The sequence below is a fragment of the Dryobates pubescens genome, chromosome 3 (assembly GCF_014839835.1).
Source record: "Dryobates pubescens isolate bDryPub1 chromosome 3, bDryPub1.pri, whole genome shotgun sequence".
Lineage (NCBI taxonomy): Eukaryota > Metazoa > Chordata > Aves > Piciformes > Picidae > Dryobates > Dryobates pubescens.
Window position 1 is genome coordinate 41918674 of NC_071614.1, and position 27824 is coordinate 41946497.

Sequence of the window (27824 nt, forward strand, 5' to 3'; positions counted from 1 at the left end):
GGAGCCTTGAGTTTGCATCTGTTCAAATACAACAAATGAAAAATTAACAAAGATATAAAGTATTGTGGGGTTGTTTTTGTTGTTGTTTTGTTGTTTTCACATTTTGTGTTGTTATTATTGCATTTTAGAAAGATACCCAGTAAACCTGCTGGGCTTGTAAGAGCTCTGTGTCCTCACTGAGTGAAAATAATTACTTTGGCATAGTCACAATTGAAGGTTTTTTGGTGTTTTGAAAGACAAGTGCTTACAACAGTACTGAAATGAATAAAACTGAAATTATTAAAAATGAAGTTCAAGCATCCTGGTAAATAACATTTTAAATAACATTTTCTAGACTTTTTGCAGCAGAATTTCTACAGTCTACTCCATTTTGTGTCTTTGATGTGCTTTGAGATGTTTTCATGAAGGATATTAGTATCATAGCTGAAAACCTATTTCTCAGACCTTGGCACCTAGATTTGAAGTTAAGCTCTGAAGAAAGTGAGGATTTTGCCGTAGTGAATTGTCTTGGATGGAGTTGATGTGTTTCCATTTTATAACCAGCTGTGAGAAGTTGCAGTGACATAGATGGAGCTGACCATTTGTTGTTGGATCTGCTTTTGAGATGGAGGAGACAGTGAGCTCAGTGCTGGCTGCTGTCCTCATCATTTATCTCATCATTCTCTCACATTGGTCCATTTACCTGTTGCGATTAACTTGCAGAAAGCCTTCAGTTAATTTAACACGCTCTGTAGGGGTGAATCCAGATTGCTTTTGGTGAAATGTATGTATTTGACAGGGCTGGCGAGTCCCGGGGTGGTAAGTGTAGAGGCTTCTCTTTTTAATGATTTAAAAATGATTGTTAAGGTGAGTGTATGACAGCTATGTGAAGATGTGTCATACACAAGTTATACAAGTTGGTTTAAAAGGCTCCCATTAAATCCCATATTTCTTTCTCTGTTCCATACTTTCTGTAAGTAGCATGAAGCATGGAATCCAACTTCCTGAAAGTGGCTTTCTTGCTTGCACTCAGGATGTTCATCAGTCCAGTAATTGGTTATGTAGAAAGGTGATCCAAGGTTTTAAGTATTTATTTTTAAAACTCACATGGACACAAAGATAGCATTTCTTCTTCACCCAACATAGTGGGCTTTCTGACATCTCTTTTTTGTGTCCAAATAGTCTTGTTAAGTACTCAGCCATGTTACTAACAGTGCAGTGAAACCAGCTGTTGCTTTAAACTAAGTTGACTGGTGTCCTTTGTGCAGATTATTTCAGCTATCTACAATTTTAACTCAAGCCACAAGACGCTGGAGAGGCCATCTGGTGATTTAGAACTCTGTTTACTGACTTTAATCTGAGCTTTGACTGTTCTATGCCTTATATAATCACTTTTTCAGAGGACTTCTCTCACCAGTAAGTTGTCAAGCCTCTCTTCCATATTTACATAATTTGATGCAAGCATGAGGTTTAATTCTGACATCTTGACAGCTTTAAAACTCCTGACAGCTTTGCTCTGAGGAAGAGGTCTTAAACTTCAGGAACATACTTGGTCTTAATTTGCCTGTTCTGTGCATACCTGAGATGGGGAACTGTGAATTGAGCTGTAATGAAAATCCTGATCTTTTGAGGCTTGTTGTAAGCAATGTTGAAACTGAAAACAGGAGTTAGAAAATGGTGTGGAAACCTGGCTCTGAACTTCAGTGAGCAGTACAAAAGGATGCTGTTTTTGATTATTATCCTAAAATCATGTAGTAAGTATATTATGTCATGCTGATGGAACCCAGTTTTCAAATTTAGGAGTATATTTAGCTATGCACATCTGGGTGATTATTTTGTAATTGTATTGCAGTACTTGTGGATTGAACAGCAAAAATTGAAGTGTTTGTGATCCTCAGTGATGAATATCTAAGATTAACATCTTTTAACTCTTTTGTAAATGAAGGAATAAAAGTAATGTATTAATTGGGTGATCAGAATTTACCACACTTGGTACACGTCTGTCCTATCTACTGTGGTCTTAACTGGACTCTTAGGTCTGAGAGGAAAAGGAATCCCTCTGCATGTCAAAACTCATTCTAAAAAGAACTCTGCTGTTAACCTGTAATTGCTGTTTTGAATTGGAAAGCATGTCTGTGAACAGCCAAGCTGTTCCTGATGAAACAGGAGCTTCCATATACTGCTAAGTGCTTCCATTTACCTGAAGTTCTGGGCTTGTGATGACTTGTGTGACCACAGGAAAGAAATGTATTTATTCAGTGTACAGTTATCGTAGCAGAACTTTGTCTGTAAAGATATGGGGAATGGAGGCAGAACATTTCTGGGTTTCTGACAAACTCTTAAGCTAAAGTTAAAGCAGTTGCGATACAATGTTACAATGCTCTTGTAAATATAATGTGTATCTCTAGTCTGCTTTACAGGCCATAGTATATGCATTAATAATTGGGCTTCATGCAAATTTTAAGCTGTCATGAGGTATGTTGCTTCACTCTGAAGCTGTCTTTGGGCCATAGGCACAGCTGAAGGAATAAAGGATAAGGAGATAACATCCTTTCATAGTTTTTCTCATGTTCTATGCTCAAAGGTTCAATCTTGATATTTTTTTTCTTGTATGACATGTCAGCTTCCACTTACAGGATTTATAAAGCTTAAAGAAAATCCTCAAAACTTCAGACTTCTCCAAGATATTTTCTGAAACAGCTGTCCTTAGACTTTGGAGTGACAGAAAATGGGATGCGGGGAGTGAAATTTGTCCTGATGTTTGTTAATTAAAACCATGTGTATTTAATTTTAAAGACTCTAATGAAACAAAGCATAATGACAATCTTTTGCTGTGATCACACATAAAAGTTCTGGGTAATAAGCACTGTAGTATTTGGGATAAAAAGATTGCTGAAATTAGAAAATATCAGCAGTAAAAAAAAAACCAAAACATTTTAAAAAGAACATTTGTGCAACACAGAATAATACTTGACAGTTTAGCTCTGACACAAACATGACTTTGAGTGTCTCTATGTAAGTTAATATGCTTTCAGAATTTCACATTTCATTCTAAGTGGTGTTTTTTATTTTAAGCAGCATGCTTTAAACTTTCTATTTTGAGAAGTTCTTTATTATACTCTGGGCTTTAATTTTTATCATGGAATTGTTTTGGTTGGAAAAGAGCTTTAATATTGTTGAGTCTGATCCATTATTTAACTTTTGTGTGTATGGAAAGTATAAGAAAGCTTTCATAGACTCTTTTCACTTCCTGCTGAGGTTATTAATGAAGAGAAGTGAAACTGCTAACTGACAATATCTGCTGCTGGAGGTGTGAGGATTCTTAGAGAGCAAATGCAACAGCACCTCTGCTTGGGCAAAGGTATTTGTAGACTAAACAGACTTGCCTTAAATTCGGAACAATTTCTGCTATAAATATACTACTTATAAGAAAAAATCAGAAAATAGTGTGCTGAGCCAAAAGCGGGAACTACAGTATGACTCTGAAGTCAGAGAGAAAACGCGTACAATAGCGTTACAGATTTAACTGGTATCTTCTCTGTGGAAATAGCTCATGTCCTGCTGGCCAAATAGTGCACTGTTGTGATTCAGTGTAGGTTTGCTTACGTGTTGTGTGTCGTAAAGTTGAAATGGAAATAACTTGTCTGTCATTAATAGCAGTGTGCAATACTTTACATCACCCTTGTAAATTAGCTGTAGGTATTACACACTGTAAGAGAACTGGGCATTATGTGTGAATATGTATGTGCGTAGAGCATGCTTCATTTATTACCACACTCATTTTTGTAAAGTAATTCATCGAGGTGAAAATGTGGCTTGTAATATCAAAACAATGGACCTACTAGAAATGCATGCTTTAGGGCTTTGGGGAGAAGTTTAAGCTCACGACACTGACAAAAGCAACTTTGGTTTGCAAGGCGGGGAGTCACCCTTCCCACAAAACTACTGATGCACTAATGGGAAGAGCAATGCCTCTCCATGTGAGGAAACTTGCCTAGTTTCAAACAATTATATTGATGTTCCAGCACTCCAATTATTGAAAAACTGGCAGATGATCAGTGGCAAACAGACTGGTGCTGATAGCACAGGTTTGTGTCTGTCCCTGTCTGCTTGCTAAGCAGTGGCATGACATATCACACTGGGAAGTACAGGAAAGATTCAGCTGAACAACCTGTTTTGTTACAGGACTGTGACTACCTCACAGCCATGTATGATACATAGCACTCTCTGATGTCACTACTTTGAAGTTTCATACTTTTCCCCTTGAGTTGCACATCCTGCTACACAAAGTACTTTGTTTTGAAGAATTTGATGCTCATTCAGTCTCCTTTGCTGGAAGCATAGGGAAATTACGTTATCTTTAAATCGTCACCAGTGTACCATGTACCTTTTAGAACAAGGTCTGTGTCAGTCTATGATGAATGTGAGTGTGTGCTAAGAAGATGGGAGAGAGTTGGTGTCGCTGCCACTGAGTCAGTTAAATCATCCCCAGTTACACGGAAGTGTTGGTAACACCCCATGCAGTAACCACCCTGAATAGTGCCTTTGTCTTCCAAGCATTTAAGTAGCATGATGTGGAGGATAACAGCTGTGCTGGCTGATTAATTTGAGATGTATGGCCATATCTCTTGTTTTGAGTGTCTGTTTGAATTTCAGTGACATTTGACCACAGACCTCCAGAAGGGAAAGGCCAACAATAAATTATGGTGCTGTTACTGACAACGTCTTGACAAACACCCTGCAAGCCAATGCTTGTGTGTATCCCCTGACTTTACCAGTGGGACACTGATGAACTGATTTGTTTTTTTTATTTAATTTTCCATGTTTTTTAAAATAATGTATATTCTGATTAGTGAGTGGGAGCTTGTTTTGGTGTGTACTGAAGACAATAGAAGAGCTAGTTTGTTTGTTGTGGTGATTGGGTCAAGATGCAAGGCATTTGCATTTACCTCTGAGAGCTCATCAGGAGCTTGCATGGCTGTTAGTGTTATCTGTGTGAAATATGTGGGTAGGGTTTTAGTTTATTTTTATAACATTAAAGCCTTGACTGAGTCCTTGTTTGGAGAGAATACTTTTAACCTGAGGGCAGGACCTCACGTAGCAGTCTTTTGCTCATCTTTCTGAGTTAGAGTGTTATGATTTTATAATAGTAAAATATATTTTTAAAACATATTACAGTGATTAAATTGTCAAATTCTGTGAACTCTGGCAGTTATAATGGAGAGTTAGAATACTGTAATACCTCCTGGTAAATGCTACTTAAGAACTTCAGAATTGTAGGGCATACTATGTGTGTTAAAGGGTGTCCTTTCTTTTCTGTCTATTAATAGAATATTTTTATTGTTTTTTTTAAATTATGTTTATCTTTTAACTTTGTTAGGAAGCTGTTAATGGAGAGTTGCTGCTCGTTGTGCAGGGATTGGAGATAAATGGGTTAACAATTAGGGAAGAGTGCAGCAGTTGGTATAGTGTGAGGTTAAAATTTTGTGCTATCATTCACTGTTGTAGTTTGAGCTGGGTGCCCCCCTGGTGCATTCACTTCCTGTGTCCAGAAGTCCAGCCCAGAGGGATGGACACAGGAAATTGTGTATTTCCTACCATAATTCTTTGCACCACTATAAGATCCAGTGCGGAGTCTGGCACTCTCTCTTTCCTTCCCTCTCCGAGACTTGGTAACTGGGGGAGAGATCTCCCGGCCATGGGCCTGATTAGGCCCAAGGCCACAGGGGGATGGGCAGTCTCAGGCCTGGCCAGCTGAGACTAGCCCAGCAGAGGGAGGGGGAAGAAGGAGCCCTGGGGGTTTTGCATGCACCCTCAGGTGGGGATGGGATCTTTCTTTGTCACTGCGCTTTGGGTTTTCTGTAACATTCACTGCTTTCTATTTAAACTTTCATCACTTTTGCAATCCGTTTGCCTGAGTCATTATTTCTGCCTGTGGTGGGGAGGGGACCTGCCCCAACCCATTACATTCACACATAGTACTTAGGTGTTGACAGGAGTCAAGGACAGTGAGGCATTCCAAATTGCAGGGTATTTAATGAAGCATAGTGAAAATTTGTATACATGAGAAAATGACTAGCAAAGAAAATCCATTGGCTTCTGAGCTAGCAAGTCACATCTTAATCAGTAAACTGAAGCACAATTTATCTTGGTCTCATTGTCATACACACAGATATATAGTTAATGAGAGAGCAGTGAGAATCATCTTCAAGTCATGATCTTGATATAAATCTTGTCTTCATGTGCTTCTTGAGTTCTGTGACAAGAATCAGCTAGGATTGAAACGCTGAGCTTTGACTGTTGCTTACTGCAGAGGGATGTCCACCTTAATATGCCACATCCATACTTGTGGGAAGATTAAAACCAAATTGCATACTACTTGTGGTATGATTGGATTTACCACACTTTATACTTGAATCTGTAGAAGAGTCCACTGTGTAACCACCAGTGTTCTTGTCTGCTTGAAGATAACTGCGGAATTAAGCCTTAGTAAAGAAAAAAGGAAATGGGATTTGAAGAAGTGTTGTCATAGGATGCTCAGCTGTGACTCAACTCTAAGCCATGTGAGCAGATTTACACAAACCCTCACTGCTGTGAAGTGACATGGAGCCCAGTGGTGGTTTAAGTCCTCAGAAGTACCAGGTGTTCCACTGAAAAATACAAAATGAAAGATAATAGATAAATATGTGGGTGTTTGAGAGAAGAGAGCTGATTCATTTAGTCTAAGAGGAATATTAGCTTCTAAGTAATAGAAACTGAGAATGAACTTCGCTCTGGGATGTTGTTCCATTGGTGTTCATGGCAAAAGTTTTTATGCACCTCTATCTAAACCAGCTGATTCTGATCCCTGTTGGGGAAGGAAAAAACCATCCAAACTCACAAAACCCCCTGCAAAACAACAAACAAAACCCAAAGGAAACTCCAAAACATAATAAAGATAAAATGCTAATTGCTTAGGTTTGATCCAATATGTCAGTTTCTGTAGGGTGATTAATCTGTCATTATTCCTTTGTATGTGGATGCAATTTTTTTCACATACTCGCTCTCTAGCTGTGGCTTGTAATAACCCTCAAGGACTTAATAATAGTTTTCACTGTTAATGAAAACTTGAAGAAATGTAAAGGGTTTTCGTAATGTTCTTTGATTCCTCTATATACATGAATTAAGAATCTTCTATAATCTCTGTGGCACTTGCAGTCAAGAAATATAAAAGCGTATTTGGGTAGATGAGGAGAAAAATCCACCTTTTTACCCCCTCTTCATGCTATTTCAAATTATTCTTTTGAAATCTGAACATTTATGATGGAATTTTCTGACGGTGTCATAAACTAAATGAGAAAATGGAAAGATTAGCCTGGAGGAGGCCGTGGACAGTGGGACTGAAAGACAGCCAGATACACTGGTAGTGACAGTAATCAGAGAAAATTAATTGTAGAAGTATAATATAGGTGGGGAAGGATATATATTAAAGTGCACATGTAATGTTTTTGTAAATCTTATTAGTGCATTTAATTCTGCAAGATATACAGAGATGAGTAGTGGCTTGAGCTTTGTCCGTGATTTGTCCACTTGGTACACAGCAGGAAAATGTTTGCAACTTTAGTGGTTGTGAATGGAAAAGCTGCTCTCCTGAGCTAAGCTGTTTAAAAAGATGAACACTTATATGAAGGCTGTGAATAACAACTAGTTCAACTTGTTAGTTTTGCTATTAAATTTTTGGCATATCTGCATTGTTTCTGTTTGGGGAGAAGAAGGAACCAGCAGGTTTGCGCCTGTGTGCTTCAAGTATAGGATTCTTTTTATTTGCATGATTTGTCTGAACTTTGAGCTGAATTATTACAAATATTATGTCAGGCTAGAGAGGCAGAAAATGGTAACAAGAATTGTAACACTGATTTGTAAAAGTCTGTGTAATAATTTGAAGGGGTTATTTAGACTAATCACAGTAGCGTTCAAGCAACGTCCGAAGTAAAAGATATGTCATAGCTGAAAAAGCACGGGGAGCCATGTGGCACTCTGTGAGTAATGAGACACCTACTTCAAATGTCTGTCCTCAATTCACCAGGTATCTTTCACTGCATCTTTATAAGTTCCTGTGAATTGTGAAAATCTGCTTTGATCGATGCTGGCTATAGGGTTCTGGAGCATGTACTTGTAACTGGATTAAAAAAAAAAACCCAAACTTATGCATTTTACAACAATTTCAGTGCTGATACATCACTATGTAGCTCATATTTATGTGAAGTTAAGGCAAGCCCTGAGTAAAACATTGATAGGTGACAATGCATCTCCTGTTTTCTAAGTCTATTTTTGTTTTACAGCAAATGAATTGTAACGCCATTAAAAATCCATGGTATGATTTTTGTGATCTGAAAACATTACCAATAATATTAAGATGTGTCCTTAAAAATACTGTTTGATTATAAGAGAAAGAAAACATTTCACTGCTGGCAACTGAATGCACATATATATGAATGCTATGAGGTAGAACAGGAAAACTGGCCTAGATCCTTTGCAGTACTTCAGCACTTCACTTCTTGTTGGCATCTGACTTGCATTGAAGTTGGATGCCCAGACAGAAAAAAGATCCTTAAATATCTATGCTCTTGCCGTGTCCTGAATGAAGTCACTTATCTGTTACTGTGATTCAGCTGGGTTGTTTGTGTCTGGTCGAATTTTTTTGTGACCTAAAGTTAAATCTGGAGTTGTAGGGTTTTGCAATATCATTAAGCACATAAAGAAAACTTGAAAGCAAGGTGTTCCAGCAATGCTTGTATTTTTTTTCCTAGCCATCTCTCTAACCACCAATACCAACATTAATTAAACAGCATAAAATGCCCAAATCTACATCTCCTCTATGTATAGATGCTAATAAGAATTTTTTATTCCTGTTGTTGGAACTTGACAGCTGTTCTACAGTCCAATCAATAATGCAGAATGCCACATTTTGACCACTTGCAACCGTAGACTGTACAAATATTTTGAGAACTAGGAGGACAAAAGATGAAAATAATCTTAATTTCAGTATTGAGGGATTGAGATTCACATATTTTACCTTTTCTATGAAATATTTCTTAACCTGTACTGAAAACTTGTATTCAGCATGCTAATAGTGCATTATTGAATTGCATGACAGCATGGAAGTGACTGATCAGACTGTCTTGGAAGCTCGGATCTCAGAGTTTATTCTCTGAAGTCACTCTGTAATCCTGGGTTTGTCAAGTATGAGTCGGTAGCAATAACTCCTTGTGTTGGTCACAACAGTGCAAGAACATCTGGCTGTAGACCTGTGGAATATTTAAAAGATACTTGGAGAAGTCCAAAAAGAGATGCAGCACTAAAGGACTTGCTTGACTCTTTTTCATGAGAACTCTACAACAATCCAAATTAAATGAGGTGTATCATACTTAAATGACAAGTCAACACTTAACCAAGTGCCACCTGGGAATGTGTTTTTTGGGCACTGGAGCTGAGTCAATTTCCTGGACGATGTATTCTATTCCACCTCTGTAGCTTGATGGTGTTTTTATTTTATTTTTTACCTTTTCAACTAACAAAATCAACAGAGTTGATTCTGATACCAGTTTGGAAAACAGATCTTTGAAGGATTACCGAGGAATGTTTGAAGAAGAGATAATTTGTTTGCTTTGAGATCAAAATGTCTGTTAAATTTATCAATATGAAAAGATCTATACTTCAAACGTAGCAAACCTTGGCTCTCTGCTTTGTGTTTGGTAGAGGTGCACTTAGCAGATCTAGTTTTCAGTAAATTGATATTAGATGTTAATCCTGCATGTCACTTAAACCTATCATGGGTGTTTTGGATATTCACTGTCCTCGTTGCAGGAGAAACAGTGTTGACTGAAGTGCTTTTAATACTCCCAAAATTTTGTTATATTGTAATTGATTTGTTCTTTGCAGTGCTTCTCAGAAGTACTTGCACAGGAAGCATAAGGCTCTTGAAGGTCGTGGGGAAGGATCTGTAATGGAAGATGAAAGTGCTTAGTCAATTTTCACTTCCCAGAGTGAGAAAGATCCAGACAATATTTCTGTTGTTTGTTAAGAAATGCTGTTTCTCAGGGAACCAGGAGCACTCTAATTCTAAACACTGAGTATCACTGCTCTGTGTTTTTATGCATCACAGTAGTATTTGGGTGCTGCAGGAATGTGAATAGCTGTGCTAGTTAAATGATGAATAACCCAGTTGGTTTACTCATCCAGCTAGTGCTTACTAAATGCTAAATTTATGTCCCATCATATCTGGTAAAACACAGCGAGAAAGATTCTTTGAGAGACAGTTTCTTCACTGCTCCAGAAGCCTGATCAAGAATCCAGAGAGCATAAAGATGAGAACATTCTCTATTTTAGCCACAGCCAGAGACGTTGTTACATGTGTAAAGAAACATAGTTCACTAAATATAGATTTCTTTCATGTGATGATGTAAGTCAGAAGTAGCTCTTTGACCTGCGAGTCACAGGCCTAGTTCTCTTCTCCATGTAAACACCATCCCTTCAGCAATTCAAATGTATATCCAATTCAGAGCTCAAGTCAGCTGCAAATCTGTGGAAGTCCAGGAGTTAATTAAAAAGAGGATTAATTAGCCACCACCTTAACCTTAAATTCAGGTTTCCTGAGTGATAGCTACTGGTTATTGCATTGCATCATACTACTTTTCTGCCAGCTTTTCTCTTAGTCAGTTTTGAGTGTGGTGTGAAAACTGGGGCAGAGGTTACGTATGTGCCTAGAAAACACCTTTATTAATGAATAGCTTGATAGAAACATTGTCAATGTGCTTCCTTTCAAAATCAACTTTTAAGGCAGCACTTCCTTCTTTTGTGAATTTCCTGAGTTATGCTAACTATGTCAGTGGGGAACAAAGGTATTTTAAATTTTGTTTGTGTGTGCAGCTGGCATGTTGGAAGATGTTAATATGCAGTTTCCATTTACAAGAGTGCTTAAAAGTGTCTTGGCACGTGAAGCAATTTACATTGAATGCAGACCTGAAGTGCTTTGATAGCTTTACTGGAATAAGCTGCATTTTTCTGTCTTGTTTCATGGGGTCTGTTTTTAATGTTGCAGAATAGGTGTGTAGCTGTAGTTAGCTTAATTTGTGAACTCAAGACTCTGGTATGAACTGGAGGCATGTTCAGTTATCAGCCGAATATTTCAGGTTGCTAACTGGTACAATCAAAGGGAGCATTATACAGTATCGCAGTATATTAGAGTTTAGAAGGGACCTCAAGAGATCATTGGGTCCAATTCCCCTGCCAAAGCAGGATCACTTAGGGTCTTCTGCACAGGAATGCATCCAGGTGGGCTTTGAAAGTCTCTAGAGGAGGAGACTCCACAACCTCCCTGTGCAGCCTGTTCCAGTACTTTGTCACCCTCACTGTAAAGAAGTTTCTCCTCATGTTGAGGTGAAATCTTCTGTGTTCAAGTTTGAACCCATTGTTCATCATCTTATTACTGTGCACCACTGAAAAGAGCTTGGCCCCATCCACTTGGCACCCACCCATCAGATATTTGTTCACATTGATGATATTCCCCTCTCAGTCTTCTCTTCTCAAGACTAAATAGCCCCAGGATCTCAGTCTCCCTTCACAGGGGAGGTGCTCAAGTCCCTTAATCATCCTCATGGCTCTCCATTGGATTCTCTCCAGCAGTTCTGTTTCTTGAACTGGGGAGCCCCAAACTGGACACAGTATTCCAGGTGTGTTCTCACCAGAGCAGAGTAGAGAGGTAGAAGAACTTCCCTAGACTTTCTGGACACACCCTTCTTGATGCATCCCAGAATACCATTGGCTCTCTTGGCCACAAGGGCACATTGTTGTTCCATGGAGAACTTGCTGTCTGCCAGCTCTCCAGGGTCTTTCTCTGTGGAGCTGCTTTCCAGCAAGGCAGCCCCTAACCTGTACTGGTGCCTGTTGTTATTCCTCCCCAGATGTAGGACCCTGCACTTGTCCTTATTAAACTTCATGAGGTTTGCCTGCACCCAGCTCTCCAGCCTGTCCAGGTGACGTTGGATGGCTGCACAGCCTGATGGGTGTCAGCCAACCCCGTCCCTTTTATATCATCAGCAAACTTGCTGAGGATACTCTCAATCCCCTCATCCAGGTCGTTGATAAAGACATTGAACAAAAGTGGACCCAGTACTGATCCCTGGGGAACACCACTGGCCACAGGCCTCCAAACTGACTCTGTCCCACTGATGACAACCCTCTGAACTCTGTTGTCAAGCCAGATTTCAATTCACCTCACAGACCAGCCGTCTATGCTGCATTTCTTGAGCTTTGCTATGAGAATGCTACGGGAAACGGCGTCAAAAGCCTTCCTGAAGTCAAGGTATATGACATCCACTGCTCTTCCCTCATCTACCCATTTGGTCATGGTTTCATAGAAGGCTATCAGATTAGTCAGGCATTTATCCCTTGGTAAATCCATGTTGCCTACTCCTGATAACATTCTTGTCTTCCATGTGGTTAGAGATAACCTCTAGGACCAGCTGCTCCATCATCTTTCCAGGGATGGAGGTGAGGCTGACTGGTCTGTAGTTGCCTGGGTCATCCTTCATCCTTTTTTGAAGAATGGAGTGACATTTGCTTTCTTCCAGTCATCAGGCACCTCTCCTGTTCTCTATGACTTTTCAAAGAGGATGGAGAGAGGTTCAGCAACGGTATCAGCCAGCTCTCTCAGCATTTGTGGATGCTCCCCATCAGGGCCCATGGACTTGTTTGTCTTCAGTTGGTGTAAGAGATCTCTAATGTGGTCCTGACTGACCAGTGGAAGGTCCACATCTCTCCAGTTCTGCTCCCTTGCTTCTAGCGACTGAGGTTCCTGAGGGCTGGTCTTAAGAGTAAAGACTGAGACAAAGAAGGCATTCAGCCACTCTGCCATCTCTGCATCATCAGTAACCACATCTCCCATATCATTCATTAGTGGGCCCACCTTTTGCCTGCTCTTCCTTTTATCATTGATGTATTTGAAAGAAACCTCTTGTTCTCTTTCACCCCCCTGGCAAGATTCAGTTCCAGGAGGGCCTTAGCCGTCCTTGTTGCATCTCTACATTCTCTGGCTATATCTCTGTAATCCTCCCAATTGACTAATTCTTTTTCCCACATACTGTAAACCTCCTTTTTATTGCTGAGTTTTACTTAAGAGTTCCTTGTGTATCTGTGTGGGTCTTCTGCTTACCTTACTTGATTTTTTTTTTCCCCCCAAGGGAATACATTTCTCTTGAGCTTGGAGGAAGTAATGTTTGAATATTAACCTCTAATATTCATCTCTTTCAGAATAAAATTTGAAAATGAGAGCTTCTATATACTAAAAAAAATGAGAACATAGTATGTTGTCAAGATGATCGTTTGGCCCTTATTCAGTAGTGTGACATCTGGTGAATATGCCAGGGAAGAGGGGAAGTGGTGCTTAGCAGATACAAATCTCCATGATAAATTTGTCTGAACATCTGTGTGACTTGGCAGATATGGAAGAGAGGAACTGGGTGAACTTGTGTGTTTTGAGATTTTTTTTTTTTTTTTCCTGAATGTCTCTGGACTCATTTCTAGCAGGTAGGTGGTTGCTGCTGCCACCTCTCAAATCCTGCAGTCTGAAATGGTTATTTTGAAGCCTTGTGAAGCAGTAGCTGATTCTGAGGGAAGATGGGGTGAATGTTCTCTCTGTCTGACAAAAGATGGTGTTTTCATGTACATGATAGCTGGAGCAGAGTCTTTTCTAAAAATGTGTATAGATTGCTCTGATCAGAATTCAGTCCAGAATTTTAGAGCTCTCTAGTAATGTATGCTTGGTGGGGAATCAGGCTTTGACATTCAAAAATGACAGCCTAAACATTTCCAGTCGGTGATGCGCGATGACAGGACTACGGGAACAATCCTTGTTACGAGTAGGAGGTTACTGCAATTACAGCAGCTTCCTGCCATGCTAAGTAGTGAGGTTTTAATGGCACTTCTCATGATGAAATGTAGTCTGAGTGCAATTTAATGTTTCAAATGTGTGCAGAGATTAAAGAGACATTGGTACTGTTCCTATTTTAGTCTTATTTCTAAACTAGAACAAACACTAGGTTGTGTGTCCTGAGCATGATTCAGCGACCTGTTAGTGTTTCAATTATCTCCTTCCTAATTAGATTGGACTGATCATGTGATACTTGAAATAAGTGCATATTTTTAAGTTCTCAGAGAAGTAACTTTTGGAAAACGTCCATTGCTTTTCATTTTACAGGCACTTTGTCTTTCATGCTGAAGTATGGAAACATATGGTGCGGATTCGGATGTAGCGCTTGTCTAAATATCTTTGCTTGTAAAATTTTCTGCAGAGCCATATAACTTTCTCCTGTAAAAACATTCCTGAGGCATTTAACCAATTTTATATCTGCGCGGTTTTGTCTTTGTAAACTTTTACTGGATGTAGGTCAAGAAATGAAACTGTGAACCCCAAATAAGAAAAATGAACAGCAAGTAGTTAGAAATTCAAAGAGAGCAGTAAGAAATATAATAGTGATACGTGCATAAAAAATAGCACAGTCTATCAAAACAATGCCCAGATATTTTTAAGGAACCAAACCAGTACTTTTAGTCAAACTCTTTGGATACTACTGAGAGTCAGTAGACACAGAATCCTGCACTCTCTGCAGCCAGTAGCCTGGACTCATGCCTGCTTTAGTTCAACCTCAGTCTGGGTCGACACGGATCTTTTCAAAAGAGCTTTGAGGCAAGTCACCACCATCCCTATCCCTGGCCACGGGACCTGACTGGAGAACAATTCAGGAATGAGCCCACGTGACTCAGCACCTCCCTCCTGCTGGTGAAGACATGCCGCAGCACGTGCCGCTAGCTGCAATCGAGCGAGGAGACAGCTCTCTTGCCAAAGTGGTGGCCGTGCGGCTCAGCTCTCCATGTTTAAATTTGCTGTGGCTAACGTCACCCTTTTGAGCAGGCATGCAAGAAGATGACCCTGCTGGTCCTCACTGTCTGCTGAGGTCCTCCTGCTCTGAAAAGCCCCCAAAAGAAACCCAAATGGAGTGCCTCTCAGCTCAAGCACGCTGGTCCTGGTGCTGGTCCCGAGCAGCTCTCTTGCTGAAATGTCAAGATGAGCATCACATATCTAATGCCAGACTGGTGATGGGGTCTTCCTCTGCTCTGTTGCTTCCCAGCAGCTGTGTTATCCAGGAGCCAGCAGCTTGAGTGTATGTCAGAGCAGAAATGGACAATCTTTGAAAGACAAGCTGCCAAAAAATACCATAGCATGCCTTAGAGGAACACGGGCAGGTTGGAATAATCAACCTCTGAAACACTTCTTGCTAGAGCAAATGACTACTTACCTCTTCCAGTCCCTTGTGTACTGTGTTACAGAAATATGTGCGTGCAGATGCATGTAGTGTAGTCTTGCTGCTTCTGAAAACAGAATGACTTGCTGTGCTGTCGTATTGGAGATCCTGATCCAGCTAATAAAATAATTTAGGGTTTGATACTGCTTTTGTTTAGGCATGTGGCTTTCAGAAGTGTGGGAAAGTAGAATTAGATTATAGGGGCAACCAGAGCTCCAGCATTTCTAAACTTGCAATGGCAGGAAGTGTTGTAATGACCCCTTCTATGTCACTTTTTTGGTGGGTGTTAAAAATAACTATTGAAATCTGTTGTTTGTTTTGTGTTTGTTTGGTTTTTTTAATGACTTTGCAGATTTTTAGTATGTCATGGGTACCAGGTTGATATTCTGCCCCCTCATACTGAAAAAATAGGAGATTTATTACAGTATCTGCCAGTCATGCTATTGCTGCTATTGTGGTAGTGTTGATCCTGCTTGATTCATGGTGGGTGCTCAGGACTTTTACTGACATAGCATCTCTGAACTCCTCATGGCTTTTGGTGTCTCCAGCACTTGAAAGTGCCTACTGCAAGTCTTCTCGTGTGGTTGAGGATGGAGAGACTTGACTGTAGCTGCTTTACCAGTCCTACTAGTTGATAGTGTAGAAATAGAAATTTCTTTTTATATATGTTCTATTCTTCTACCAGAGCTTTATGTAAAGCAGGATTCTTTCTCAGCATATTGGAAAGTAGAAATATTTCATTATGAAATAATTGCTGCCATGACATTGGTGAGAAGCCTGTGTTAGTTGAACTCTGCTACCAAATCTGAGCTTTCTTGTTTAAAAAGGAGAAAGCAAAATTAGTTTTCTATCGAGTTTTAATTGAATTATTCTTAAAGATTTGTGAAAGTCATTACTGTGAGTCCCTTTATTGTTGCTGTTGAAAAGTGGTTGTCATTGGAAGGCCAACTAAAATTCTAATGTGAGGTTAAATACTGCAGTCCCGGTATCCTCATCAGTTATTTGGGGCAGAGATGATCTCTTGCAGCCTTTTACAACTGCAGTTTAGACTCTGCAGGCAGGAATGGAGGTAATCCAATTATTCGGATTCTATTTTACTATTAAATAACTAAATCATCTTTTGTTGCTGCAACAATATATGTTCTTAAATTAATGTTAGCTATCTGTCTTCAAAGTGCAAGATCCATTGCACCTACTTTAAGATGGTGGGATTTGATTGAAGAGTCAATGATGAAATTGGACAGATTCAGCAATGTGGCAGGAGTGGCAAAGGAGATTGAGTCCAGTAGTGGGAAAGGATCTAAAAAGATTTTCAGCATTTGAGATTCAAATGGCTTTCCCTACATTGCTCTTTCAGCATTGCAGAGCTGCTTAAAAGCTCAGTGATGTGCATGTAAGTATAGTCAGAATGATACATCAAGGCAGGGACAATGTCTGTTACTGTGAAAAATAGCTTAGTAGATTGGTTTGGCTGCAGCAGCTTAATGCATTGAAGTTGCAGTTTCAATGTATTTAACTTCGTATGTTTGGCCCTGAATTATGGTAATTTACAAACATCTCTAAGCTAGCATGCTGAAGTGATGCTGTTGTCTTCTGTAAGCTTTCCTGTGTGCTCCTCCTCATTTAAGTACAAGAGCAGCATTCACTGATTTGAGGACACTGCCTTTCAAAGGGCAAATATTCTTCATTAAACTTGGCAGTACAAGAAACTGCATGTTTCAGAGAGACCAATGCATGCTTAAAGTTCAGACTGTGTTGGTAAACTTTAATCAAATCTAGCTTTAGAAACTATGCTTTGGCATCGCAAAGGAGAGGTTATGTAGATCGAAGTAATAGCTTTTGTTGAACAGAGTCCTTGAGAAGAAGAATGGCCTGGCTTTGTTTTCTTCCATAGAGCAAACCTGGAGGAGAGTTAGGTGTGAGAGTACTGTCTGTCCATGCAAAAGATCAGTGTTGTCCTTAATGCGTTCTATGTGGGTTATATTTTGTTGCCTCTTATAACCTTGGGTGCTGTGGAGTAAGAAACAGGTTTAATTTCTTTTGTGTTTTGTTAAAAGAGGAGTGCATGTGTTTTCTACCTCTGTATAATACAGCTGGTCGGATAAACTTGCGCGCACATCCAGACCTGACAGTTTCTGTAGCTGCAACAGCATTGTTCCTGTTCTCATGAAGGGTGACTTTCACCCAGTGCTGAAACATGTCACTGCAAATCTGCCAGTGACTAAAAAGATAGGACTCTCCTAAAATGTTTGGTTTTTCTTTAGTCATTTTTGACAGTGGATGGTGTATTATTCAAAGTGAGACAGGGATGTAGGAACTCCTCCTGGTCCCTCTTGTTAGTCCTTGTCTGGCAGCTATTTGAATGACAGAGCTGTCTGATGAATAGGACTGCATGAAGTTTATGGCAGTGTGAAGTTCCCATAGGTGCCAGTGCTTCAGCACTTTGAAAAAACCCTTGGGTTAACTGAATGGCAGGGGAATATGATGGTTCTCTTTATGTGTGTCCATGCAGGTTAGTGTTCATTAATTTGTGGGGGCCACTGTCCAGTTAAAATCAAATAGAAAATGTTCACTCAACAGCACATACAGGACTTTCCATCTGTGTACCTGTTATCACATTGGATTAAAGTAAACCCAGAAATAACGTCAGTTGCAAAGGCTGCTGTGCATTGTTTGATGATCGTCTAATAATATGTTACATAGATAGAAGGCATCATATAACTAACATAGTAAACTATACATGTTGGTACATTTGGCATATTAGGAGGTTTGTTTTGTTTTGAAGATTATCAGTAAATATTGCTCAGTAGTCTTACAGAGGTAGTAGAATTGAAGCTTTCTTGAATAATTTGTAATGCTCAGTTTTAGCCTTACGATTGTTTCTAACTAGAGCCTTAAGTACCTTGAATCTCTCCATATGTCTAAATGGTAATTCTGATTAATTCAATATGAACCAAAGGCACTGGGGAATCAAAAAAATTCTCTGGAGGTCACTGAGAAGAGAAATAGATTTTGTTTACTTATTTTTAGTTGCACCGAAGTAACACTAAATTACCTTTCTGTTTCAAAGCAGTGTAAGCTCCGTCTGAGGCAGAGACAAGAGTAATTCAATAGAAGTACCTGAAGACTGTCATCCCACAGTCATTGTTTGGTAAAAAGTTGAAATATTTCAGAGCCTACTTTTATATTTCCAGTTTCATTGTTTGGTAGCACGTACTTCTCAGGAAAATATATAGACACGGGCTATTCACACACGCCCCTTCCTCCCACACTGTATATATGATTTTTGTATGAAACTCCAGATATGAGGTAAACCTATTTATGGGAAACTCTCAATCTGTTTCTAAAGGATAGGTCAAGGACAAGAGGGTACATGGTTTGGTAATGTGCAGGTTGTATTGTAGCTGTACAAATAAGCTCAATATTCAGACCTACAGCCTGGCCAAGATTCAACTGTAAAAGAGAAAGCAGAATTAATAAAAGTGTTGTCTATCTATTACTGAACTGAGGGCAGGAAATTAGACCTACTCTTTGCAATAAATTAGTATTATGAAAGTCTGCAAGAAATCATTGCTGTGCACTAGGCTGTATCTAATGCTTCAAAAGAAGAACTATGTATGAGTAGCACTTGAGCTGTATGATTACATTTCTGGAGATTGGACTAATATTTTGCTAGTTTCCTTTTGACATTGGTGACAGCTACGGACCAGCAGCGTTTCCTTGCTAAATGGGTAATATATACTGATTAGATAACTGTTCTTGAGGAAATGCAAATTTCAGTCACTAAGTCCTCTTAAGGAATTGCATGTAGTATTTCACTGGTTTTTTAGGAAGACAGAACTAGGTGAGAAAATGCAATGGTGATGGTTGTTGAAGTTGTGGAGAGAGAGAAGTACAGGAGTGTGCAGCCTTTGGATGAGGGTCTACTGTGCTGTAGTTATTCCTGTCCTCACTTTTGGTGAGGTCGAAACTAGCAGGAAGACTTATGTTGGCTCCTGTTACTGACAGTTGGCTGTGAACAGGAATATGAGGAAAGCTGTATGAGCAGGACATATCTAGTGGTGCAGAGTTAAAGGACAAGTGAATAGGAATTTATGGGAGATGCAAGGCTTTGTAACTCTGTATAGATGAGAAAGTCTTTCTAAATTATCAAAGACTTTTATTTTGACAACTTCAGGTTTCTTAATGTCTCAGATTTAAAAAAGCCAAGGAGGTTGCCTTGGATGTGCTTTGGGGGCTTCTGTCAGTGTGATGAGCATTTTTGATCCCAGTGCTGTGACCCTGTATTCATCATAGTAACAGACATGTTGAAACAATAAGCCTGGAATCCTAAGGATAAATTGGCAGAACTCTGAGAATCTGTTGCATGCATCTTAACATTAGATGTTCTGATCCTTCAGTGTCTTGAATGGGAAAAAAAGCAGAATATTCTTTTTCAGTTACCTCTTTTGTTAAAGTTGTAAAAAAGAAGAGGAGTCCATATACAAGTAAAAACTCTGTTATTTCTTACACACACAGAGGAGAGAGATTGAAAATGGGATGCCAGGAGGAGAGAGGAAGTTTATCTTTCTGCAAAGAACTGGTCACACAAGAATTTGCTTTTTGGTTTATTTTCCTGGCAACATGTGTTTCATTCTTGGTGGTCAAACCTTTCCCTAAATCTTTGGGGAGAAGGGACAGAGGGATTTGGAAATGCTTAAATTGCTTTAATATAATTTTTGGTGGAAAAAAGAAATTATTTTGAATGAGAAATTTTATTGTGCATGGTTTGATCCTCTTGCAGAAATATTGCCATTGATTTCTAGAGGAATGGAATATGGCCATATAGTTTGCCTGTGGCTATTCTTCTATGTTTATATAGACTAATTCACTGAAATGCAGAAAAAAAAACCAACCCAAAAAAAGGAAAACCTCACTACAAATGAGCAAACAGAATCTACCTGACTGCATGAAAACTAAATTAACTTTTGCATCTATCTATGCAATGGTTGTTATGCCAGAGATATGCAGGCTTGAACTTTTTGCCTTCAAACTAACTGCATGCTTGCCCTGTAGTGCAGCAGTCAAAATGGTTAAGTAATTTTCTACAAACCATGTAGATAAATGAAGGTGAGACTTTTTGAATTCTTTTGAGCTCTGAGGTATAAAATATGAAAACCTCTTCTGCTTCTACTAGCTGGCCAGAGACTGCAGTCAGTTTAATAAAACACAGCTAAATGTAACATGCTAAAGTGCTGCTTCATGTGTGGAATGGATGCGGTGGTCCTATGCTGGTGATTGATGATTTATTACCTTCAAAACTATATATACCAAAATGCAGAATTTTCAGTGGATTATTCATGTTATCTCTTGTTTGTAACCCTTTAGAGTCTTATATATTCTTATGTATTCTGCCCCTGTACACTGCACTGGTTAGGCCGCACCTTGAGTACTGTGTCCAGTTCTGGGCCCCTCAGTTTAGGAAGGATGTTGACTTGCTGGAGCGTGTCCAGAAAAGGGCAACAAGGTTGGTGAGGGGCTTGGAGCACAAGCCCTGTGAGGAGAGATTGAGGGAGCTGGGGTTGCTTAGTCTGGAGAGGAGGAGACTCAGGGGTGACCTTATTGCTCTCTACAACTACCTGAAGGGGGGTTGTAGTGAGGCGGAGGTTGGTCTCTTCTCCCAGGCAACCAGTACCAGAACAAGAGGACACAGTCTCAGGCTGTGTCAGGGGAGGTTTAGGCTGGAGGTTAGGAGGAAGTTTTACACAGAGAGAGTGATTGCCCACTGGAATGGGCTGCCTGAGGAGGTGGTGGGGTCGCCATTGCTGGGGATGTTCAGGGTGAGGCTTGACAGGATGCTTGGTTGCATGGTTTAGTTGATTGGGTAGTGTTGGATGATAGGTTGGACATGATGATCTCGAAGGTCTCTTCCAACCTGGTTAATTCTATTCTATTCTATTCTATATGATTGATAAACATTTTAAAAAATACAAACTAAAAATACAAGGCATTTTACAATTTTACTTTCTGTAAGAAAACCCTCCCTTTCCTCAGGAGATGTTTTAGAAGCCTTATCTAGCAGCAGTTTATCCTGCAAAAGATGTTTATAACTCACTTATTCTGGTTCCCTATCAAGTTACTTGTCCTACTCTTTAAAGCCCTCAGGGAATTGACTTAAGCTTAACTGTATAGATCATCCCTCTCCATGTGGTCCTGTGTTACCCCCAGCAGCTGATGGGCCATCTTAGAATCAGAATCAATAAGGTTGGAAAAGACCTCAAAGATTATCAAGTCCAACCTTTCACCCAAGACCTCATGACTACTAGACCATGGCACTAAGTGCCACGTCCAATCCCCTCTTGAACACCTCCAGGGCCGATGACTCCATCACCTCTCTGGGCAGCCCATTCCAATGGCTAACAACTCTGTGAAGAACTTTCTTCTCACCTGTGGCCGTTTGACGCTGTGCCTTTAAGGAAGGGGCACACTGGCTAAATGTTTGTAAAATATTTTGGTTTTCTAAACGAATTTCATTGGTAGGATTGTGGGAGGAGAGATTGGACCCAGGGGAGTTGGGAACTTTCTCTCAGTCTTCCTTCCTTCACTGTCCCTCTCGGCTGGATCTGCTTCTGGGATTCTGGCCAACTAAGATAAGATACTAACTCCCTGTGCAAGGCCTTTATTCTTTTCCTGCCCTGTTAACTGTCCTCGTCTCTTCTTCTACCTCTTTTGGGGGAGAAGGGAGGTAGGGGGGTGAAGGGGGCACAGGGGGAAGCCCCCTCTGTCGGGGGGTCTGGTTTCTGGTTGAGTTCATTTGCTGTATATTCCTGTATATATTATAGAATACCTGTATTTGTTGTGTTACATAGAATCTGTTTCCTTGTAAAATATACTCTCATTTCTCCGACTGGGCTTAGCCGTGGTCTCTTTCTCAGTGGGGGAGGGAAAGCAGAGCCTTTCCTTTCAAACCACCACACACTTTTTTTTATTGGCGCCCCACGTTGGGCGCCAAAAATGTAATGGGTTGGGGCAGGTCCCCTCCCCACCACAGGCAGAAATAACGACTCAGACAAACGGATTGCAAAAGTGATGAAAGTTTAAATAGAAAGCGGTGAATGTTACAGAAAACCCAAAGCGCAGTGACAAAGAAAGATCCCATCCCCACCTGAGGGTGCATGCAAAACCCCCAGGGCTCCTTCTTCCCCCTCCCTCTGCTGGGCTAGTCTCAGCTGGCCAGGCCTGAGACTGCCCATCCCCCTGTGGCCTTGGGCCCAGTCAGGCCCATGGCCGGGAGATCTCTCCCCCAGTTACCAAGTCTCGGAGAGGGAAGGAAAGAGGAAGTGCCAGACTCCGCACTGGATCTTATAGTGGTGCAAAGAATTATGGTAGGAAATACACAATTTCCTGTGTCCATCCCTCTGGGCTGGACTTCTGGACACAGGAAGTGAATGCACCAGGGGGGCACCCAGCTCAAACTACAACATCACCTCAAGCCTAAACTTCCCCTGGTGCAGCTCGAGACTGTGTCCTTTTGTTCTGGTGCTGGTTGCCTGGGAGAAGAGACCAACCCCCACCTGTCTACAACCTCCCTTCAGGTAGTTGTAGAGAGCAATAAGGTCTTCTCTGAGCCTCCTCTTCTCCAGGCTAAGCAACCCCAGCTCCCTCAGCCTCTCCTAGTAGGGCTTGTGCTCGAGGCCTCCCACCAGCCTTGTTGCACTTCTCTGGACTCATTCCAGCAACTCAACATCTTTCCTAAACTGAACTGAACTGGCCCAGAACTGGACACAGGACTCAAGGTGTGGCCTAACCAATGCTGAGTACAGGGGCACAATGACTTCCCTGCTCCTGCTGGCTACACTTTTCCTGATACAGGCCAGGATGCCATTGGCTTTCTTGTCCACCTGGACACACTGCTGACTCATGTTCAGCCTTCTATCAACCAGTACCCCCAGGTCCCTTTCTGCCTGGCCTCTTTCCAACCACTCTGACCCCAGCCTGTAGCACTGCATGGGGTTGTTGTGACCCCATCTTGGCTGACAGGCCTCAGTTTGACATTGGGAGACTGGGCAGTGTGAAATGTCCACATTAGGGTTTGCTCAAGGAGGCCAATTTTCAGTTCTGAGTTATGCACCTGATTTTACTCTTTACCTTCTGGGGAGAATAACATGTTTAGGCAAAGGATTAGATAAAACTAGGTGACTGAGAGGAGAATCCATCCAGCAGAAGATGGAGGGGGAGAAGTATGTTAGAGGAATCTTCTGATGGCTGTGGTATGGTGGTAACTGTCAGGAAAACAAGCACCCAGTGTCACAGTTTTGGGAGTTCTGATGCAAACAAGATTGGGGTTTGACTCTTGCACTGAGGGGATTTTGAATATATAAAATGAGCTGATGACATGCAATGGATCCTGTCAGTGAGCAGCACATGGTGGAGAGTAAAGAACAGCTCAGCTGCTGAACAGTGTCATGCTTCTGGCTTATACATGTCTACTGGTGGAAACATCAGCATTGACTGTGCTTGGTAACTCCATGGGACTAGGCAGTGTAAGGTATATGCTCTGAAAGTCTCAGTAACACTTTGAACTTATATGACATTTTTCAGGTCCTTAGGAGTTTTGGTCCTTGCCCTACAGAGATCAGGTGAGCTGATGACTCTTCAGAGGTTGTTTCATAGTCCTCCTTTATACTTCATCTCTTGTGTGATTCCAGTGTGACAGAAAGGCTCAGCAGTGTCTTACCTAACAAAAGCAATGACTCAGTGTTTCATTTAGTTCTATATTTATTTAAAAGGAAAGAAGCTGTGCTTTTGCAAGCAAGGCTCTTCTCAGCATTTGTAAGTTGAGCAGGGTCAGTCTGGGTTGTTACCTGGGCTTTTAACCTCTGGAAAGGACACAAGTTTGTTCGTGATAGAAAAAAACATTCTCTTTTGAGTCAGTCAGAAATGCTGTGAGGAGAAAGGTTGCAATCTCAAGCTGAGATTCTCTCTACTTATTATTTGAAGTCCAGAAGACCAAAAGCTTTACAGTTTTTCCAAGGCTCTCTGCAAACATCTCTGGTGGAATGTATTATCATTCCCTTCTTGACAGAAACAGCTGTACAATGCTGCTGTGTGCTTCTAAGCAAGGACAGCCCCGTGTGCCCTCTGCTACAAGTCCCTTTCTCTTCTCTCATCACTGCTCCTGTTTATTCTCTTTATCACAACTGTCTTTTGTCTATGTTGTCTCTTTGCCCCTGGTCCCTGCCACTCTTCAGTGTTCTATGCTTGCAAGATAAAATAGATGTAATTATAAGCAAAAATGCCTGCTGAGGATGGAAATGGTCCAGGAGTATGTCAAGAAGAGATCATCCCCATTCTGGGGAAAAACTCTGGTTTTTGACCTGTTTTCTCTCTTGAAATGCTGTTTCACTTACGTTTCTCTACACATCTTCAAAAAAAAAAAAAAAAACAGTACTAAAGAATTTTAAAATATATAAGGCAGATTTCTGCCTTTCATGGCTGGTAAATAACTGTCAAGTGGCTGTAATCCCCCTTACTCTAATTCCATGTGAACAGCTGTGGTGCCTCCTGACTGAGCTGCTCACAGCTGATTGCTACACATTCCAGATACCAAGCCCTCCAGTGCAACAAACCAGTGAATATTCTGTTTTATAAAAATGAACTGTGGTTATTCTTCCTACACATGCCTGTTTTGTTATCTGTCAGTTTTGATTTATCAGAATGATCAGCATTTGGACTTCACATTTCTTTCTGGCTTTACTGTTTGATGAATAACTGTAGATATGAAAGAGGCAGTTTCCATAAAGGGCTGTTGGCATCTCAGTCTTCATCCTTTGAAGAACAGGAAAAAAGTGAATGAGTGTTGCTGTTGCAGTAGACATGGATTTGTTTTCAAGGACTAGGCTTTATGCTCAGTGTAGTTATAAAACAATGATGTTAAATTACTGGCTTCTAGAATGTCAAGTCATCAAACTTCTGTTATGGAAAAATCTTTTTATATTAGAGAAATGTATCTTGAACCCAAACCAGTTTTGTCTTACCTAGCAGCCAAACCTCTGTGAGCTCTTGAGTAGCTCTTAGAAATGATCCCAGCTTGGCTGTACAGATACCGTATGCTACGGTGTGGACATACAGAACAAACCTGACCAAATTTGAGATCTGTTTACTGTTCCCCTGCTATAGGCTTCACTCATTTTCTATAGATGTTCTGCCTCATCGTTCAGGGTGTCCAAAGCTATGAACTGCTCCTGAACCACCCGGCTTTGGCTTTGCTGTCTCTATTTTGCAAGTACAATTTCAGATTCTCTTCTGTCTCCGTGGTGTACTTCTCACTTTCTTTACAACAGAATAATAACAACAACAATAATAATATTAATAATAATATCAACAATAATAAGCTTTATTTATTGCCATTATGAATAACAGGGGGAATTTTGCATGATTCTGAATCTCAAAAGAAGTTTAAAATACCTTATGGTTGTTAACAGAAGAAATACTAAAATTTGTTACTATCCTTTAGACAGGATGCCATGATCACTCTATCAGGGTCTAGATGGGTGATTATCAAACTAGCTGTCTCTTGCAAGAAGTGTTAGATGTGACATATTTAACAGATGGCAAGTTAGGCTTACTTTATATCTGAGACAAGAAAGATGCTGTGTATTTCAATGCCAGTAAAAATGTCCCTTTTTTGGACATTTCAGCAAAACAAAAATCACATCCCATGACATCAGCGAAGCAATGCAAAGTGCCAAATCCAATCTTTTCTCAAAGACCTCCAGTGATGGTGACTCCACCATGGTTCCACAGGCCACGTAGGTAGAAAAGGGGTTAAAAACACACATGGCCAAGAACAGCATATGCATAAAAAGTGTTACTTTTTGTATTATAAATAACTAGTGGAATTAAAACTTCTAGAAAGCTGAAAACATTGTTGGACAACAAGGAATAAGAAGTGATTCTGGAATAGAAAACAGTGAAGGACTAGTAGCCTCATCTTCAGAAGCCTGTGAGAGCAGGGAAGGGACGTTGACAGGAGCTGTGCATTGGATCATAGGAAGTGCTGTATTTCCAAAAGGCACAGGTATCATTCCAGCTCCTGGTTCTGCCAGTTCAGGCAGCTTTGAGCGTTACACTCCTACTTTATGATCTCAACACTTGTATCCCAAGGCAGAATTTGGATTTGATGCCTACCTGCAGATGTATTACACTTTGTCATGTGTCCACTTTACACAGTATGCTTCAATTTAGCTTCTCCCTTGTTGAATGACAAAGGATTTGCAAAACTACAGTAAGAGGAATAAGTGCTTGTCTTATATTTGAAATCTAAACCAAATTTTGAATAACAAATGGAATTCTCATGGGAAAAAGCCTGGCTGGTTGTGGCTTGGATGAGCATATGCTCTACTGCATAAAGCACTGTCTGGATGGCCGGGCCCAAAGAATGGTGGCCAATGGAGTTAAATCCAGCGGTGTTCCTCAAGGCTCACTGTTGGGACCACTTCTGTTTAATGTCTTTATAAATGATTTTGATGAGGAGTTTGAGTGCACCATAAGTAAATTTGCACAGGACACCAAGTTAAGTGGGAGTGTTGCTCTTCTTAAGGGTAGGGAGGCTCTTAGCCAGATTGGATCACTGGGCTGAGGTCAGTGGTAGGTGCTTCAACAAGGCCAAGTGCTGGGTCCTGCACTTGGGCCACAGCAACCAATCCCATTTAGTGCTACAGGCTTGGGGAAGTGTGGCTGGAAAGTTGTCTGGCAGGAAGGAACCTGAGGTTTCCTAATAGACAAGCAGCTGAATATGAGCCAGCAGTGTACCCAGGTAGCAAAGAAAGCCAATGGCATTCTGGCTTGTGTCAGAGATAGTGTGACCAGTAGGAGTAGGGGAGTGATTGACCCTTTATACTCGGCATTGGTAAGGCCACACCCTGAGTGCTGTGTTCAATTTTGGGCGCCTCAGTACAAGAAGCCATTGAGACATTGGAGCGGTTGCAAGGAAGAGCAACTAAGCTGGTGAAGGGCCTACAGAATGAGTCTTATGAAGAGTGACTAAGGGAACTGGGACTGTTTGCTTTGAGGAAGAGGAAGCTGAGGGGAGACTTTATCCCCCTCTACAACTACCTGAAAGGACAAGAGAGGTAAGTACTGGTCTTCTCGCAGGTAATTAGTGACAGAACAAGAGGGAATGGCCTCAAGCTGCACCAGGGTAGGTTTATGATAGACGTTAGGAAAAAATTTTCACTGAAAGAATAGTCAAGCATTGGAACAGGCTGCCCAGGGAGATGGTTGAGTCACCATCCCTGGATGTATTTAAAGATCATTTAGGTGTGGTGCTTGGTGATACAGCTTAGTGGTAAACTTGGTAGATCAGGGTAATGGTTGGACCTGATGATCTCGAGGGTCTTTTCCAACCTGAATGATTCTGTGATCTATCATATAACAACACCATTATTGTGCAAAGTCAAATGACCTCTGCTCCCACTGAGGCTGACACATGATGTAGCATAGAAGTTTTGGTTCTTAATCTGG

At 40.7% G+C, this 27824-nt stretch overlaps 1 protein-coding gene across 7 annotated transcripts in view; it reads left to right on the plus strand.

The window, feature by feature from the left end:
• CCDC85A (coiled-coil domain containing 85A) overlaps positions 1-27824 on the plus strand; it is an 85306-nt gene that overhangs the window by 4908 nt on the left and 52574 nt on the right. The window lies entirely within an intron of this gene.